General features: G+C 39.8%; 1 protein-coding gene across 8 annotated transcripts in view; it reads right to left on the bottom strand.

Moving 5' to 3' along the window:
- The window catches only part of FYN (FYN proto-oncogene, Src family tyrosine kinase), a 132,193-nt gene extending 117,133 nt beyond the window's left edge, over positions 1-15,060 (bottom strand). For 4 of the 8 annotated variants that reach the window (XM_058173782.1, XM_058173792.1, XM_058173807.1 and 1 more), the window contains exon 1: positions 14,203-15,060. The gene's annotated coding sequence lies outside the window, so the exon portion shown is untranslated. The remainder of the gene's footprint in view (positions 1-14,202) is intronic. The other 4 variants (XM_058173776.1, XM_058173787.1, XM_058173817.1 and 1 more) reach the window with 3 other exon arrangements.
- Positions 15,061-17,915: the final 2,855 nt, after the last annotated feature.

Here is a 17,915-nt window from a genome sequence, read left to right as displayed (position 1 = left end):
TCCTTCAGGGGAATCCCCTGACCCACTGAAGGAATAAACCTCCAATCTGGTGAAAACATTACACTCAGAACTGTGGCACTTGCTGGTGTTTTCTCTTTTGGTGCGGAAAAGGCTAGCAAATACCAGATTTGGAAAGGCTCAGAGTGTTACCATTTGCTAGCATTTTGTTAGATTTGAAGTCCATTCCTTCAGCACACAGGAGAATTTTCCCTCCCTGTGTAGAGGGAAAGGAAAATCCCTATGTGCATCCAGTAAACAGACTTCTGCTTGCGCTTTCTGGGGACTTGACATTCTGGGGAAACCAGCAGAGAAGATTGCAAATGGTGTTCACAGGATCACAGGGCACTTGGGAACTGGTTGTAAATGCAAACAGATTGCCAAGCACCCAGAAAGTGATCATTTGATGGGAGGGGGAGTGTTTATGGGCCATAAAGTACCCATTTGGAGGACGTTGTGACTGCAGTTGTCAAACGACTAGTAATTAAGTCAAGGACTACCTATAACAACATACCTATTTTAATTTTGATCAAGTAAGCCCATTTTACATTCCTTTTATCTTTAATAATCCTAATCATTAATCCCTTCAAGTAATATCATAGAGCTTGTTTTATTTTTTTTCTTTGTCCCTTCTCACAAAATCCTTCAGAACTTTCATGTGTCTCTTTTGTAATCAATAGAAGAAAGTTATGCAAGTCACTTTTTTGATTTGCCATTTGATATTTCTGGCCTTATTTGTATAACCAATGTAACATCTTTTTACATTTAATTCTTGTAGCTTGTCATTTTTAAATGCAGTTTCAGATCAGACTCAGTCTAATCTGGTGAAAATTATTCCTTTTTTTAACCTGAACTGAATACAAGCTATATATAACAGCAGATACTTTTAAGATTAATCTCTGGATCCATTACTCACAAGTAAGTATCTTCCAATACATCCAATGATAAAAATAGTTTGCTCCATTCTGTGCTAGTAAGTGAAATTTAAGTGGTCTTTTTCTTTAATTGTAATATTTAGTCCCTTCTGATTCCCTCTAGTATCTAATATTCAAAGTCCCATCCTATCACTTTCTAAGAATAAAAAATACCATTTTCCCATGGGAAGGATTCTAATAATTCAAAATGTTATCTCAAATCTATCTGGATCCTTAATACATTTATAACTTTCTAAAATCGATATCCTAATGATATCCTAAATGATCCATTTGTTAAGCTACTGAAGTTCGCAGATGACACAACAGTGATTGGTCTCATTCGAGACAATGACGAATCCGCATATAGACGAGAGGTCGAACGACTAGCCTTGTGGTGCAACCAAAACAATCTGGAACTGAACACACTCAAAACCGTAGAAATGGTGGTAGACTTTAGGAAAAACCCTTCCATACTTCCACCTCTCACAATACTTGACAACACAGTATCAACAGTAGAAACCTTCAAATTTCTGGGTTCTATCATATCGCAAGATCTCAAATGGACAGCTAACATCAAAAACATCATTAAAAAAGGACAACAAAGAATGTTCTTTCTGCGCCAACTCAGTAAGCTCAAACTGCCCAAGGAGCTGCTGATCCAATTCTACAGAGGAATTATTGAGTCTGTCATTTGCACCTCTATAACTGTCTGGTTCGGTTCTGCAACCCAACAAGAAAAACACAGACTTCAGAGGATAATTAGAACTGCAGAAAAAATAATTGCTACCAACTTGCCTTCCATTGAGGACCTGTATACTGCACGAATCAAGAAGAGGGCCGTGAAAATATTTGCAGATCCCTCGCATCCTGGACATAAACTGTTTCAACTCCTACCCTCAAAACGACGCTATAGAGCACTGCACAACAGAACAACTAGACACAAGAACAGTTTTTTCCCGAAGGCCATCACTCTGCTAAACAGATAATTCCCTCAACACTGTCAGACTATTTACTGAATCTGCACTACTATTAATCGTTTCATAGCTCCCATCACCAATCTCTTTCCACTTATGACTGTATGACTATAACTTGTTGCTGGCAATCCTTATGATTTATATTGATATATTGATCATCAATTGTGTTGTAAATGTTGTACCTTGATGAACGTATCTTTTCTTTTATGTAACACTGAGAGCATATGCACCAAGACAAATTCCTTGTGTGTCCAATCACACTTGGCCAATAAAATTCTATTCTATTCTATTCTATTCTAATCTTCCCTTTGCTGTTTATTAAAAAAAGAGTGAGTGGATTCGTCCTTAAACCCATCTTTAAAACTTCTTTTGCTAAGTATTATGAATCCTCACCAGAAGTCTGTATATCACTTCGTAGTCTTGACAGACACTTGTAAAAGCTGAAAATGAGATTTCTAGTACTCAAGTGGAAACATCAAAAAACATTTTTGTACGGGCAGAGAAGTCTTTTTCAGATATTGAAAGTACTAATCAAGGATGTGGAAAAGCTTTGGAACAGGACAAAGCAAAGCAACATGGATATTAGTTGTTCTAAATTCAAAAAGCAGCTCTAAAGAGCTGCTGCATTTGCGGTTTCACTGAAATACTGTCCCTCCTCAAGAATCTACATCCTTATATAGTGAGTTATGAAGTAAGTTTATGGTATATATGGAATCGGGGCATGTGCACAATATTACAGCCTAAATTTTAAGATAATTGAATAAGTGTATTGATTAAACTACACAGAATAAACAATATTGTTAGTAGATGGTTACATAGTTCACAAAATACATTCAGCAGCATTCACTGATTGGTGGCTGTATATGGCGCCATTTTACACCCATAAAACAGCTGCTTGAGGTTTCAAGCTTAATTTATCATATAAATGGCTGTCCTCTTAGAACATCAGTGCTATACTTAGGTTTGTTGCATATCACAGCAAGATAAGAGCCATTTTGATTCCATGCAACACAATAACTGAAACGTCAGTTAAAGAGCCCTATTTGGAAGTATTTAAATTGCACTGTACATTTTTGTTAACTAAAGATATTCATCATATCTTTGTTAAAGTGGGCACATATTCTTAGCAAACATTGTCTTCTAAAACTTAGAATCTGCAAAATGATATTGTGTTTAACAACGAAGTTGATGATTACAAATTTAAATACCTATAAAGCACAGCATTTTATCTTCAGAGCTTTTTTGAATGAGAGGAACCTTCAACCATACTATGCTGTTTCTGAAACTTAGAAATGGGTTGGGTTGGGAAGGATAGAACAGGAAAATTACCAAAAACTCCCCTGTTGGTTTACAGCAGGGGTGAATTCCAGTAGGTTCTGACAGGTTCTGGAGAACCGGTAGCGGAAATTTTGAGCAGTTTGGAGAACTAGTAGTGGAAATTTTAAGTAGTTCAGAGAACCAGCAAATACCACCTCTGGCTAGCCCCAGAGTGGGCTGGGAATGGAGATTTTTCAGTATCCTTCCCCTGCCACGCCCACCAAGCCACGCCCACCAAGCCACACCATGCCCACCAAGCCACGCCCACAGAACCAGTAGTAAAAAAATTTGGATTTCACCACTGGTTTACAGGTAATGTAGGATTTAACTTTTAAAAAATGTAGTGGGTACATGAAAAATATCTGATCTATCTATGAACTTCTCAAGAAAAAGACCAGTCACAAATTCATTGCTCTAGTTTCAAAAATGACGACAACGTTCAGAAAAATCCCCTCTGTAATACTTAATGTATAGAATACATTTCTGAAAAGGGTTTTCTGCTACCTTCACTTTTTAATATTCGAACTACTGGATTAAGATATGTTATTCTCCAAACATTTTTAACTGTTTTTTGTTACAGCAACCAATAATTTGAGTTTTTATGCTCTTTTTCATCATTGATGTTTTTATTATGTTTTACTTGTTTGTTGCCCTATTTTAACAGATTTGTTATTTGAAAATAGTTGTTTTTAAAATGATTAAGACTATTTTTTAAAAACAGGATAAACTAATTTTACGAAAACAGAACAATCAGGAGCATCACAGTCCTTGAAATCAGAAGCCAAAAGTGCACATTCATCATGTGTAGAAGATATATGAGCCAGTAAAAATGTTATATTTTCTGTATGTGTAATACATGTGGGGTAATCAGTTCAGGTAGACTGGATATAAATCAGGCATTGTTTGGTTTGCTCTTGACTTGCTTCATTACACAGAATATTGGCAAGGACCTTGATTTGGAAGGGCAAAACAGTACTGGCATCATCAAGGGGAAAAATGTCCACCCCACTGACTGTTCACACAGCAGAAAAGGAAATCATTTGAGCTTGACATTTAATCAGAATAATAAAGATTTATTCCATCCTATGCCCACACACTAACAATCCACCAACAGATTAATGACTGCCATAACAGAATCAGCAAAATGGTTATTTCAACCAGGTTATTTTTCGCCTCCAAAAGTGGAATCGTGCATCCATCTACAGAAGTTTGTGCAATCGAAATCATGGTTTAATACAAGCATATTTAAGCACATAGTTATACCCACATATATATACAAGATACATAGATCTGTATAAAACTGGGTCTACTGTGCATTAGGAAATTCCAACAATAGAATCATTAAACTAAAGCAGGGGTGTCAAACTCGCGGCCCGAGGACTGGATGCGTCATGCGCTAGCCATGTCCATTCCCAGTTTAGTAAAGGGGGGAAAAGTCATGATACATCACATGACAACAACATGACACAAGTTTGACACCCCTGAAATAAAGCAACATCTAACCCTGTATATCAGATCCAAAAAAGCAGACAGGCAAAGCATGTCCATAGAATTGTTTTCCCCCCCTTCTGTCAGCAGCTTCTTATTCCTATCAGGAAGGCCTTGTTTGTGAAGAATGTTCCTGGGAGTGAAATCTGCCATTTAGACAAAGAGAGACAAAGAAAAACTTGAGGTTACACTTGGATTACTATGTGCAGTTATTTGAAGCTTGTATACAATATATGCATGTCACACTGGTTGAGATGATTGTATAACTGGGTTCTAGCTCACATGCAAGGACAAGTTCCTCACTGTACTTGAAATGATTGCCTGTTGACAATATGGTTTAAGGGGAGAGGGTAATTACGGTGGAGATTGTGCACTGCTTCACATAGCCTGAATCCTATTTGTTCGTAATCTAGGCTCCTTCTGGATGCATGGCTGTCGTTAGAAGAACATATGACAGTCGTCGCCAGAGGAGCTTTTTATCAGGTATGCCTGATACGCCAGTTACGTCCCTTCTTGGACCGGGATTCCCTATGCACAGTCACTCACACCCTCGTCACTTCCTGCCTGGATTACTGCAACGCTCTCTACATGGGGCTCCCCTTGAAGAGTACCTGGAGGCTCCAGCTGGTCCAGAATGCAGCCGCGCGGGTGATTGAGGGAGCAACTTGAAGCTCCCATATAACACCTATCCTGCGCAGGCTGCACTGGCTGCCGGTTGCCTTCCGGGTGCAATTCAAGGTGTTGGTTCTCATCTTTAAAGCGCTCCATGGCTTAGGACCAGGTTACTTACAGGACTGCCTCCTGCTACCGGTGGCCTCCCATCAACCAGTGCGCTCCCAGAGAGGATCTCCTCAGGGTGCCGTCGGCCAGACAATGTCGACTGGCGACCCCCAGGGGGAGGGCCTTCTCTGTGGGGGCTCCAGCCCTCTGGAACGAGCTACCCCCAGGGGGAGGGCCTTCTCTGTGGGGGCTCCAGCCCTCTGGAACGAGCTACCCCCAGGGATACGCCAACTCCCTGACCTCCGGGCCTTCCGGCGTGAGTTGAAAACTCTTTTATTCCATCGTGCAGGACTGGCCTCATAGTTTTAATGGGGATTTTAATAGTTTTTAGTATATTCAGCCTATCTAAATTATTCTTTTAAATCTGTTTTTAATTTTTGTATTTGTTGTTCTTAGTTGGCTGTATACCACCCTGAGTCCTTTGGGAGAAGGGCGGTATAGAAATTGAATAAACATAAACATTTGGAAATATATTACTTGAAAAGAGCTCACATGCTACCCCATTCCTGATGCTCTAGAAAAAAAACATTTTAAGGAAAGTAGTTTTAGTTTATCATATAGATATATTGTTTGAACAATACTCTACATTGTGACAACACTGTTCCAATTTTCTTTCTTAAACTACAAATTTGTATAGATTTCTATAGAACTGGACTTTGCCAGAGAAATGAAAAACTGGAAATATGACAGAGTTGTAATTATTGAGAACACAGAAACAACATTTGGACAGCAGTGTATTAATATTTTTTCTGGATCTTTAACCTTTTTGGACCGATGCCTCAAAAGGAATTTTGAGAATACTTTTGGTGGCCAAACTGACACAGTAGAATAAGTATTAGAATTTTGAAAGGCACAACTGAATAATAATTTGAACATGCCAATTATGCCTGGATTAGAATAACAAATTAAACAGCATATCTGCTTTTTCATTATTCAAATTCAATTCTATGAATACTATTCTGAAGTTAGTTATTTTCAAAAAAGTAGATAAGAAAAAGAAAAAACTAATTTTCCAATGATGGGTTTCCCTCTAACATACTTACTTTTCCCTATACAGTCCCTATATGTTTCCAGTTATTCCACTGCAGTATTATTGAGACAACATTTCTCAGGTGGGTTTTTTTTAACTGCAAGCATTTATTTACCAGAAGTTTAAGTATAAATACCGAAACAATTTTTCAGTTATAGTAAATTGGCATCATACATGACCTTAAAAAAATTTCCAATGACTAGCATGCAAATTAGAGCATAAACTCATTGAAATTAAACAGATCCCACTGATTTCAGTAGAAGAATTCTATATTTAGAATTCCTGCTAAAATTAACAGGAATGAAGTCTTTAATTTTGGCTGGATAGTACCGTATATACTCGAGTATAAGCCGAGTTTTTCAGCACGTTTTTTGTGCTGAAAAGCGGCCCCCTCGGCTTATACTCGAGTCTACGTCTCGATGTACTTTTAAAAGATACTGTATTTTTGATAGATGTCCAGCAGGGGGCGCTGCATAATAAAAATGAGCGCCGAACATTTTGCACTTTTGCACTTTTATTGTTTTTCGTTCAAATAAATATTCATGTTATTTTACTTGGCTCTATCTTTATTTTTTACATTGACCAGTAGCTGCCTCATTTCCCACCCTAGGCTTATACTCGAGTCAATAGTTTTTCCCAGTTTTTTGTGGTAAAATTAGGTACCTCGGCTTATATTCGGGTCAGCTTATACTCGAGTATATACGGGTATCTTTATATTTTTACACTTTTCAAAATATAATAAGCCAAAAGACACCTTTCTGTAAGCATTCCCATCTTAGCATTCCATACCTTATCTTCACTTAGATTCTACAGCAGGGGTGACTAACTCACCTCATCACGGCGGTATCACGTGACGTGACGTATTGGAACTCCTCCCCTTTGCTAAACAGGGAGTGGGCGTGGCCAGCACATGATGCATCCAGCCCATGGGCCGGGAGTTTGACAGCCCTGTTCTACAGCATTTTTTTTAATCATTCTTTTTCTGTGTTATATTATCAGTACAAGTAACATTTAGTATAAAACTAAAAATTGGTTAGATCCTCTCCTCAGGAGTCCAAGGCAACGTACAGAGCATTCCTCCCTATGGATTCTACAAGACGGTCAAAGCTTTTTGATCGTGTTTTAGTGAAAGACATTAAAAGCTGTTTTACATAAAAGAGAATTTTCCTCCTTTTCTGACTTACTGCTAAAGGACAATGGTTTTTATCCATCCTTGTATTTTCTTTTTTTTAAAATCCCTCTTGTATAGGTAATTTATAATAAAGGCAGAATTTACAGCCCAGTATTTTGAAGATGGGGAAGCTGCTCTAACCAGACTGAATAACTATGTAGAAAATTACTATGAATGTAAGTGCTTCCAGATTTCTTTTTAAAAATATTAGATAATTCATGAAGGCAAAATATAATACTAAATCCTGAGCACAAGGGTAGAATCCAAATACATCCAAGGGTCACTTCTGGAGGGAGGGCAACAAATAAAGTTTGTTGGTTTGTACATTTCCTGGTAAATGTCACAATGGGAAGCAGGAGGCAGAATACAGTGAATGCTAAAAGGCTCTTTTTGGTTTTTGGTTTGATTCTTCCTTCTGTGACAGATATTTTTACTTCCATACTGAAAGGGAAAAAAATCCTATATTTTCAGAACTTTTCAGGCGTGCAATCCCACTAATCATGTCTGAAATATTTATTTCCTGGTTAAGTCGCTATGTTATATACATGTATTATAAAAACAGTTCCCTCTTGACAGAGATCTGTTGGGACTATAAATATCTTTAGTGACCTATTTTCATACCAAACAATTATTCTATGAAAATTAAAAGGAAAGGAGGGTGGTTGAATTGGAGCCTGGGATCCACCAATAAAGGTTTGTATAAGACAGCATACATTGATGTAAATATTAACACAAGCATATAGAAGAGATGTATGACATTATAACGGCACATATATGACTTTACTAACAGTTCATTTTAGTGGATGGATAAGTGAGAGATTGTAAGAGTAAATATTTGCATCTATGAACTTATGGACGATAAAATAATAAAATGTGTTTTCCAAAAGATTAGTTTAATGTAATTATTAATTGAAGCATACTGCTTGAAAGGGTGAGTTTTAACTTCTATAATCAAATTTGCATTCATTGCATATCATATTATGTCTAGAAATAGTGTTTATCCTAATGAAGCTTATTAGTATGTAAGCCTCAAGGGTGTCTCGTCAAACCATTCCACCTATGTATGACTTGCATCATGTAACTTGGGCTCCTGAAGCAATATATTGTATTCTATTGAGGCATAAAGAAGATTCATATTCATAGTTTTATAAATAGCAAGTATCTGTTTCCACTGTTACCTCTTCGGTGGAAAATTCAATAGACAAAAACTTTCAAAGCTGCCTAGCATCTGCATCACCTGAAAAAAATTAGCAGATATATCTTATTACAAAAGCCCATTTGTCCCACTGATAATTAAAAGTCCATCTTTGGAGCAGTTAAGGAAATTACAGTCACTTCATTCTCATGACTGTACCAGTGGAAATGTGAATTGACTCATTTCTAATGAGCTGAACGATACGGATTTAAGGGACACTTCAGGAAAAAATGTTTTGACACTAGATATCTTGAAATGTTCTGTTTTTTTAAAAAAATTCTAAAACATGTCTGAATGTAACAAGACATACACACATAAAAGCATGCACTATTTGCTCTGCTGACAAAAATAAAATTATTCCCGATATTAGTATTCCCTAACTGGCATTAACTTGCAACTATATTAAGTGCACCCATAAATTTGCATATTCAATGGAATATGGTGTACCACATATCTGAACGACATCCAGTCAGGAAATTTCACCACCCATCTTCCTTATGCGATACGAATTATTTATTTTTACTATTATAATAGCAAATACATCTTTTCTGGAACTGAACTCTTCAAAAAACCATATACAGTCATTCAAGAAATATTACTTCAACTGGGCAAGACAATGGCTCATAGTTCAAAATTACTTCTGTTCTGCAATTTTTGCTGCAATCTGAAAGCCAGAATCCCCTTGTGTTCAAATTGTTTCCTGAACTGCTATTTTAACAAAAGAAACTGCTACATGGTATATCAGCACTTCAAAAAGAGCTTTTGAAGGCATAAATGAAATATTATGAATTTGAGAAGCAGTTCTTTAAATAACTTCCCAATAGCACTAATATCCCAGCTGCAACTGTCAAATTCTTCCATTAAACAATATAATGACATTCAGCCCTGTCAAAATTGTCTCACACAGCCAATGTTTGTACAGCATTCTATATGCAGCATTTCCTTTAATGTACGACAGAAGTGTGAGGTGAAATTGTTTCTGGCTGTAGCTGCCCCGCCCACTGCCTCGCCTCACCTCATCCTGCAGGATGAGCCTCCTGCTCATTGCCCCACCCACCAGAGACCCCTGTAAGTACATTACAATTATTACAAATTATTAAATTATTTTTAAAATCTCAATGATTCTTTTACAAAAACAATTTAATTAAAAATCAAAGGACATAATGCAGATAAATTCATGGAAGCATACATTACTTGTGATGTGGTATATCTACCTACATTCACCTATGTAAAAAGTCAATGGCTGTGTTCCTATATCTTCAATCAAATACTGTATGCAAGAGTTAATATTTGGTGAACAGCTAAAGCCAGTCAAGAACTAGATGGTCTTCTTGCTAAAATTACCACTTCCACAGAACTGATAACTCGTGTTATCTCAGGTTTGTAGAATGTGTGCCTCAGGTTTGTAGAATGAAAATAACAATCATTGAGAGGAGAATCAAACCCTCTTCCCATCACTTAAATCTAATGATACAAATTTGAGCTAGATTTACTTCTGATAGGAATCAGTTACTAGGACAGTAGTAGTTTTTACTCTTCTGAAACTTTTAGTTTCTCTTTTAGTTTCCCAATCTAGTTAAGTGGTGCTGAGAGGTAGTCCTCAACTTATGACCACAACTGTGACAACTTCCATTGCTAAGCAATGCAGTCATTAAGTCATTGTGTGACCACTCTGATTTTAGGAGCCTTTTTGCTGTGGTCATTAAATGAATCATGCAGTTATTAAATGAATCTGGCTTTCCCCGTTGATTTTGTTGTCTGAAACCAGCTGGGAAAGTCACAAATAGTGATCATCTGACCCTGGCATGTTGCTATGGTCATAAGTTAGCCACCTTTTGAGATTTACTTCAGAGAGGCGTGTATAGAATGATATAAGAAGCATCTTTGCATTGTGATACAAACCCAATTCCTTTGTACCAGTGGTGGGTTGCTCCCGGTTCTGTCCGGTTCTTCCGAACCAATAGTAAAAGTGGCAGGAGGCTCCGCCCACCTGCCCGGACGTCACAAGGTACGATCTGCGCATGCACAGAAGCGCGTACACATGAGTGAAGCGAGCACATGTGCACGCTCCTGTTCCGAACTGGTAATAAAGGTAAGTAGAACCCACCCCTGCTTTGTACATGTATTGTAAAATCATATGAACAAAAGGGATGGAATCATCAGCACAACACTACACAGTTGATTTCATCATTCTAATGAAAACAGCCAGTTCCTGGGGATGTCCATTCCAATAACATTCCTTTTCTTTTAGCCCGACTTACTCTTATAACAGGGAAAAAAATCAGGAAAGGGGTTTAGAAATCAGTGGGGCCATCTGCAATTGCACCTCTATTATGGTGTCATGTTTGTTTTTAAATTTTGGTGTTCATGCACTATAACAGAGGTTATAATGCAGTATAATGCCTTAGCCTTTTTCCTCTTGGAATTCAGTGTAACCAATGAACATATTTAAGTGGACTTAGTACCTCTTTACATTTGTTCAGGTAATACATAAACCTTATAGTAGATATAACTATAGGCAAATTAAAATACAATAAAAAACTAGGGAATTTCATAAATTAAGTACTTGTCCTCTGCAATTGCAGAATACAGCCAGTTGCTAACATAAGGATAATTTTTTTTTTGTTTACATTTATATCCCGCCCTTCTCCGAAGACTCAGGGCGGCTTACAGTGTATAAGGCAATAATCTCATTCTATTTGTATATTTTTACAAAGTCAACTTATTGCCCCCGCAACAATCTGGGTCCTCATTTTACCTACCTTATAAAGGATGGAAGGCTGAGTCAACCTTGGGCCGGGCTTGAACCTGCAGTAATTGCAGGCTACTGTGTTCTAATAACAGGCTCTAACAGCCTGAGCTATTCCGGCCCCTATAATAGGACCATTTATAAAATAACTTTATTAAATAGTAAGCAATTAAAAGTATTATTTTAGGAATTGTCAGTCACACAGTCAATATGCTGAAATAGGCAGCTTTATGGTTCAAATGAAATTAATTCCACTAAGTTTATTCTAGAGTTACATGTATTATACCTCATTAGTAGACTGTATCTTTTAAAAACCAGCACAAGTGTATTCAACAATTGGTATAATTCTTACAATGGCATCATGTGGTAAGTTTACTGTAAAGAACAGCTCACTGTAATGTAGTCACTTAGGTAGCATAAAACAAGGATGTGCAATTGAAAATAAGAAAACCACAATCTTCTAAGCAGAGGTTTTAAACTCTGTTTATGTCAGACTGAACTGAAGTTCCCAGAACTCCCAACCAGCAACATTAAGAATTCTGGGAACTGAAGTTCCCATAATTCATGTAGAAATTGCCCAGAAAGAAGAAGTTATCTTCCAAACCCGTTTCCCTTTTTGAAGGAATCAGATCCATTACAGTGTTAAAGGTGGGGTGAGAGAATAAAAGAGAAGGCGTGTGCATCCTTTATTTCACCTTTATTATGTGCACTATAGATTGCAGTTTTACACACTTAAATCCATTAAACTTAACAGGATTTGTTTCTGAGTCAGCATGAATAGGACTATGCTTTTGGCATTATCCTATCTCAGAATGAATTGAATCACTAGCATGAATCACTCCTTCATTTTTAAATTTAAAAAATTCTATATTTTTTTACAGATAGAGCATTAAATCAAATTCAACTGCACCACAAAACCATTTAAAGAGAGAGAGAGAGATTGGTTTAAATGCCCTTTAAGACTGTAGGCACCAAAAATGTGGACATCCATGGTAGAACATTTAGAATCCTTTACTAAGGCTAAATGTTTAAGGAAAGTGACTGATATTAGAGTGATGGTCTCTCCTGAGGAAAGAGAACTGCAAAGCTAGGGAGGAGAGAGAATAATCAAAAGGAAGAGGAAATGAGAGCCCCTTTCAAACTTCAGTGCCCTTCAGCATTTTATTGATCTCTTCTCTTAAAGCCCTTCTCTTTGTCGCTCTTATACAAATCCTGCAAAATTTATTTGAAGGAGAGGAGCTGTTTTACTATTTCTTCCACTCGCCTTTTTTGCAGTTAACTTACAGCAACATAAAGCCCAGGCATGGATCACTATGGCTCCTCCCATCCTTAAGACAACTAAATTATACTCAGTTTCTGCAAGTTAGAGAGGTTGAGATCTTGCAAAGGACCCCAAAGGAAGAAAAAAAAAGTCAGCAAAAGTGTGTGAAAAACCCAGCTGAACAGGAAACTCGTCAATTATTAAAGGATTACATCATCAGAGTTATTACCATTCTTTTCCACATTCACATGCTACAGAACATTATCTATTTAATGTTCTCACACCTCAAGGCATCTCCATCAGGGATTACCCAGTCTTTCTCCTATTATGGGCCAAGGGAATAAGTTCCACTCCAACGCCAAAGCCCTCATTTCACAAAGCCTCAGCTCTGCAGATCCCACCAACATTATCCCCTTTTAAACATTTTGTCATATGGCACCATCAGTCCTAATCAGCAGATCACAAGAGCCGGTCTCACAAATTCGCCAGCATGTCACGCTAACCCGACACTTTCCGGCCGCGATGGTCCAAATTACCCTTCATGCCAACACACCATTGGACAAATCTAGTAAAAGGAGAAACTTCTGATCTCAAAAGTCTTCCTCTCGTAGACTTCCGCCCCCCCCCAAATAACACACATACTCTTAACCCAACAATAATATGAATGACACCCCACAACCATTAGAACTGGACTACACCCTTTGTAACTCTTAGCCACGGCGGCCTTAGCCAAGCTCTGGAGGCTTAATTTTCATATATACGTTCAGGAGAACACGTATAAAACGCACGGTATTAAGTACATTTGCATCTTTAAAAAAAACCCGACTCTTTAAAATTTAGGGGGTCCTCAATTCCCCACCCGGCCACGTTCAACGAGACAAATTGAACCCTTCCCGCACAGCGAACACAAGCGATTTCTCTTCGCGGGGGTGGGTCAAGGCTTCCCCCGCCACTCGTTCTTGGGGCCCACGGTCCCCACCCACTCCCCCGTTTCCCACGCACTCATCCACGTTTCGATTACCGCCGCCCACCTTTCCAATTCTCCCGCGGGGGAAATTTTAGGTTCCTACGTACGTAGCCCCGAGGGGGGGGGGAGGAAAGGGGTGTTGCAGGAGGGAGCCCCGAAGGAGAGAAAGGCACGAAGAGACAATTACGCTCGGAGGCACTTCAAGGCGAAGAAGTGCGCACAAAGCAGGGCGAAGGGAAAGCAACCAAAGGCGAGCACACAAAAGCCGGCGCACGTTTCCTTCCCTTTCTCCTAAGGCGGGGCTGTGTGTGTGTAAAGGGGTGTGTGTGTGTGGGGGGGATCGCCGTTCGGGGTCTTACCTGAAACACAGCAGGACTTGGTCTGCAGAGCCCCTTTCTCACCAACGCCCCCTCCCCTTCGTTTTCCTCCTCTCTCTCTCTCTCTGCAGGATCCTAAGGGCGGAGGCAAGAGGAGTCCCTCGTGAAAGGCTCTCCAGGTCCCCTCGCTCGCTCACTTCCCGCCAGCTCCGGAGCTCGCTATGAACGAAGGCAAGGACCGAAAGACGGCGGAGGGAAGGAAACGGGTGGGCGTCAAAAGTCCCAGCTTCAGCAAGCGAGGGACGCTGAGACGAAGGAGGCGGCCGCAGCTTTGTTCGGCGCGTGGGCAGCCTCGCGTTGCTCGTCCGGGGAAGATGGGTTCGGGTTCCCGTTTCCTCCCTTTTTTTTCTCTTCTTCTTCTTCTTCTCAAATGCAAGTCTTAAGGAAAAGCCGCCTCAGTCAGTCTCCTCCCCTCCTTCCACTATCGCCGCCGCCGCCGCCCCCCAGGCTCCTGACAGATGGCGCAACCGCAGCATCGCAGCTCTGGCGCTGCTCCTCGCTAGCTTCGGCGCGGCTGGGAGCCTGGACTCCGCTACCCTGCCTTGCCTTGCCTCCTCACCCCTGCGTCAGTTCCCAAAGCGGGGGAAAGCGGCTCCGAGACAGACATCCCTAACCGGCCTATGGCGAAGCGACTTTGGGGGCAGATGGAAACGCTTCCGTCCTTATTGGCAGGCGGCCCCGTACGGGAAGGCGGGCATGAAAAAAAAACTGGTGGGGAGGGGTCTTTGCGCGTCACCATCAGCTGCAACAGCGGCGGCTTCCACGCGGTGGGCTAGGCTGCGCCTTCAGTGTCTCTCGCCGCGTAAAAGAGCTGTTTGAGGCGCCCCAGTCAACGGAAATGGAACTGTTGCGGAGAATAGTCTTCTCTTTCTTGACCGGCATGCGGATTGCAAGATTGCAATGAATCATACGTTTGGAAAGATCCAGTTTACGGTTACCTCCCCCCACTCTGCCATCCAGCCTTCCTCTTTCGCATCTTATCGCGCGTCAAGTACAATGACTACCGACGTTTCTAAGAAGGCAGTCTATAATCCACGTTCGCCCGCTTTGTTGGGTTGAAGTCGGGTGCCGCTTGGATTAGGAGGGGGTTCTGCAAGCACTGTGGATCTGGTGGCAAGCAGTGTGGATGATTTTTGTAGCAATTAAGTAGTGACCCTTAGGCAACTCTCATAAAGGGGATAACTGGTTTGTCAGAAAGCCGGAAAGTAGACATTATCTTGGTGGACTAAAGTTTACATTACTGTAAACATACATGTGATTAAGATCACAAAAGTGAGTTTAATGGACCACAATTACTACTCCCTGCCATGTGAATGCTCTTTACCTTTCCTGCTCACCTTCGTTTCTTCTCATTTGGGCGCTTCTCCAAATAAACCCAAATAACCCTGTTAAAGACCTTGGAGTTTTCATATCAAATGACCTAAGTGCCAAAGCCCACTACAACTACATAGCAAAAAAGGCTCTAAGAGTTGTAAACATAATTTTACGGAGCTTCTTTTCCAAAAACACTACACTACTAACCAGAGCATACAAAACATTTGCTAGACCTATTCTTGAATACAGCTCACCTGTCTGGAACCCATACCACATCTCTGACATTAATACAATCGAACGTGTCCAGAAATATTTTACAAGAAGAGTTCTCCGCTCCTCTGAAAACAACAAAATACCTTATAACACCAGACTTGAAATCCTGGGATTAGAAAATTTAGAACTCCGCCGACTCCGACATGACCTGTGTTTAACACACAGAATCATCTGTTGCAATATCCTTCCTGTAAAAGACTACTTCAGCTTCAATCGCAATAATACAAGAGCAAACAATAGATTCAAACTTAATGTCAACCGCTTCAAACTTGATTCCAGAAAATATGACTTCTGTAACAGAGTTGTTAACGCTTGGAACTCACTACCTGACTCTATAGTCTCAACTCAAAATCCCAAAAACTTCAACCAAAAACTGTCTACTGTTGACCTCACCCCATTCCTAAGAGGACTATAAGGGGCGTGCATAAGAGCACAAAAGTGCCTACCGTTCCTGTCCTATTGTTCCCTTTCATTATATCAAATTAATATAGTTGTTGCATACTTTTGCTCATACATTTGTTTTTTTTCTTTTATGATGTGTTGTTGTTTTCTGTCGATGTTTATGTATACTGTTGTGACAAAATAAATAAATAAATAAATAAATCTCCCAAATGAAGCATGGGTCTGCAATCTGGTTTTCTAGACAGGTTATATAGAGCCCAGAGATCATGCTGTCTGTGGAGCATGCTGTCTGTGTGGAAGTTGAACCTCACACATCTTTAAAAATTGCCAAATTTGAAACACACTGCCCAGAGACCTTCTTTCCTTCCCTCCCCTCCTCCATCCCTTCCCTAGACTTGTAAAGTCTCCCCTCTCCTAATTTGTGACTCCTGGTGGCATATACCAACTAAAAAATAATTAAAAAAATAAATTACTGTATAATCAATACACAAGGCTGGTAATAATAACATTACAGAACAGGCAGGTTTACAAATAAACTAAGGTAAGGCAAGAAGCCCCATTTTGCTTATTCATCCTGTCATAATACTTCAGATTAGAAGACAAACCTGAAACCATTCTCATCCCTGAAACACTTCCCAAACTCACAGGGCTATTGTGATTGAACTCATTTGACTACTGCAGGAATAACTATTGACCTTGCTCCCTCCATAAGGAAGTGTAGAAATCAGCTTCTAGCTAATGCCCTGATCCACCCCAATTCTCATTAATTCATGGTGAAGGAGAACAAAAGGAGAACATGGTGAAGGAGACACCCATGGCCCGAGTGGACATGGGTGTGAAATCGCTGTGGTACTCTGGTATAAGGCTTGAGATCAGCAAGATAAGAATCCAAGTTTCAGGTTCCTCTAAGACAGTGTCCCCCAACTTTTGGGCACCAGGGACTGGTTTTGTGGTGAGAGGTTTTTCCGTAGACCAGGTGGTTTTGTGTACTGCCTGCATCCTGGGAATGGGGCTTTGCTTGTTTGCATGGCCCAATTTCTGGCATGCTGTGGCCCAGTACCACTCCACAGACCAGGGGTTGGGGACCCCTGCTCTAAGACCAACAAGATACTAGCCAATCATCTGTTAATTTAGACAGCAAGAGAAAGAAACCAAGCATTTAAACTGTAGGAATCAATTATTGTAAATTTTCATTGTTGTCTATGATGAAATAGTAAGCTAGATCAGGTGTCTCCAATCTTGGCAACTTTAAGACTTGTGGACTTTAACTCCCCAGCTGGCTGAGGAATTCTGGGAGTTAAAAGTCCACAAGTCTTAAAGTTGCCAAGGTTGGCCACAACTAAAAGTATGGCAGATAGAAGGAGGCACCAGTTTTCTAATTTTGTATATTGATCAATTAAATTTTAAAATATTATTCACTGGTGCTATCAGTAGTACCGTATGATACTATGCCAGGGGTAGTGTCAAAGCGCACCTAAAAGTGTCCTTAATTTTAGGAAACATGGCATACTGTGGCAGGATTTTAAGAGCATGATCAAGAAGTTGGGACAAAGTAACCTGATTAAAAAATATAATTATGAGTGGAAAATGGAACAGAAACAGTCAAAAGAAGTGGAACCATATGAAACCCAACATAGGAGCAAGGAATGAAAGAGGCTCTGCAGTGTTAGAGGGGTAGAGGAGCTAACTCTGGAAAGATGCAGAGT

The sequence above is a fragment of the Ahaetulla prasina genome, chromosome 1 (assembly GCF_028640845.1).
Source record: "Ahaetulla prasina isolate Xishuangbanna chromosome 1, ASM2864084v1, whole genome shotgun sequence".
Classification (NCBI taxonomy): Eukaryota; Metazoa; Chordata; class Lepidosauria; order Squamata; family Colubridae; genus Ahaetulla; species Ahaetulla prasina.
This window is presented reverse-complemented; position numbering and strand designations above follow the sequence as displayed.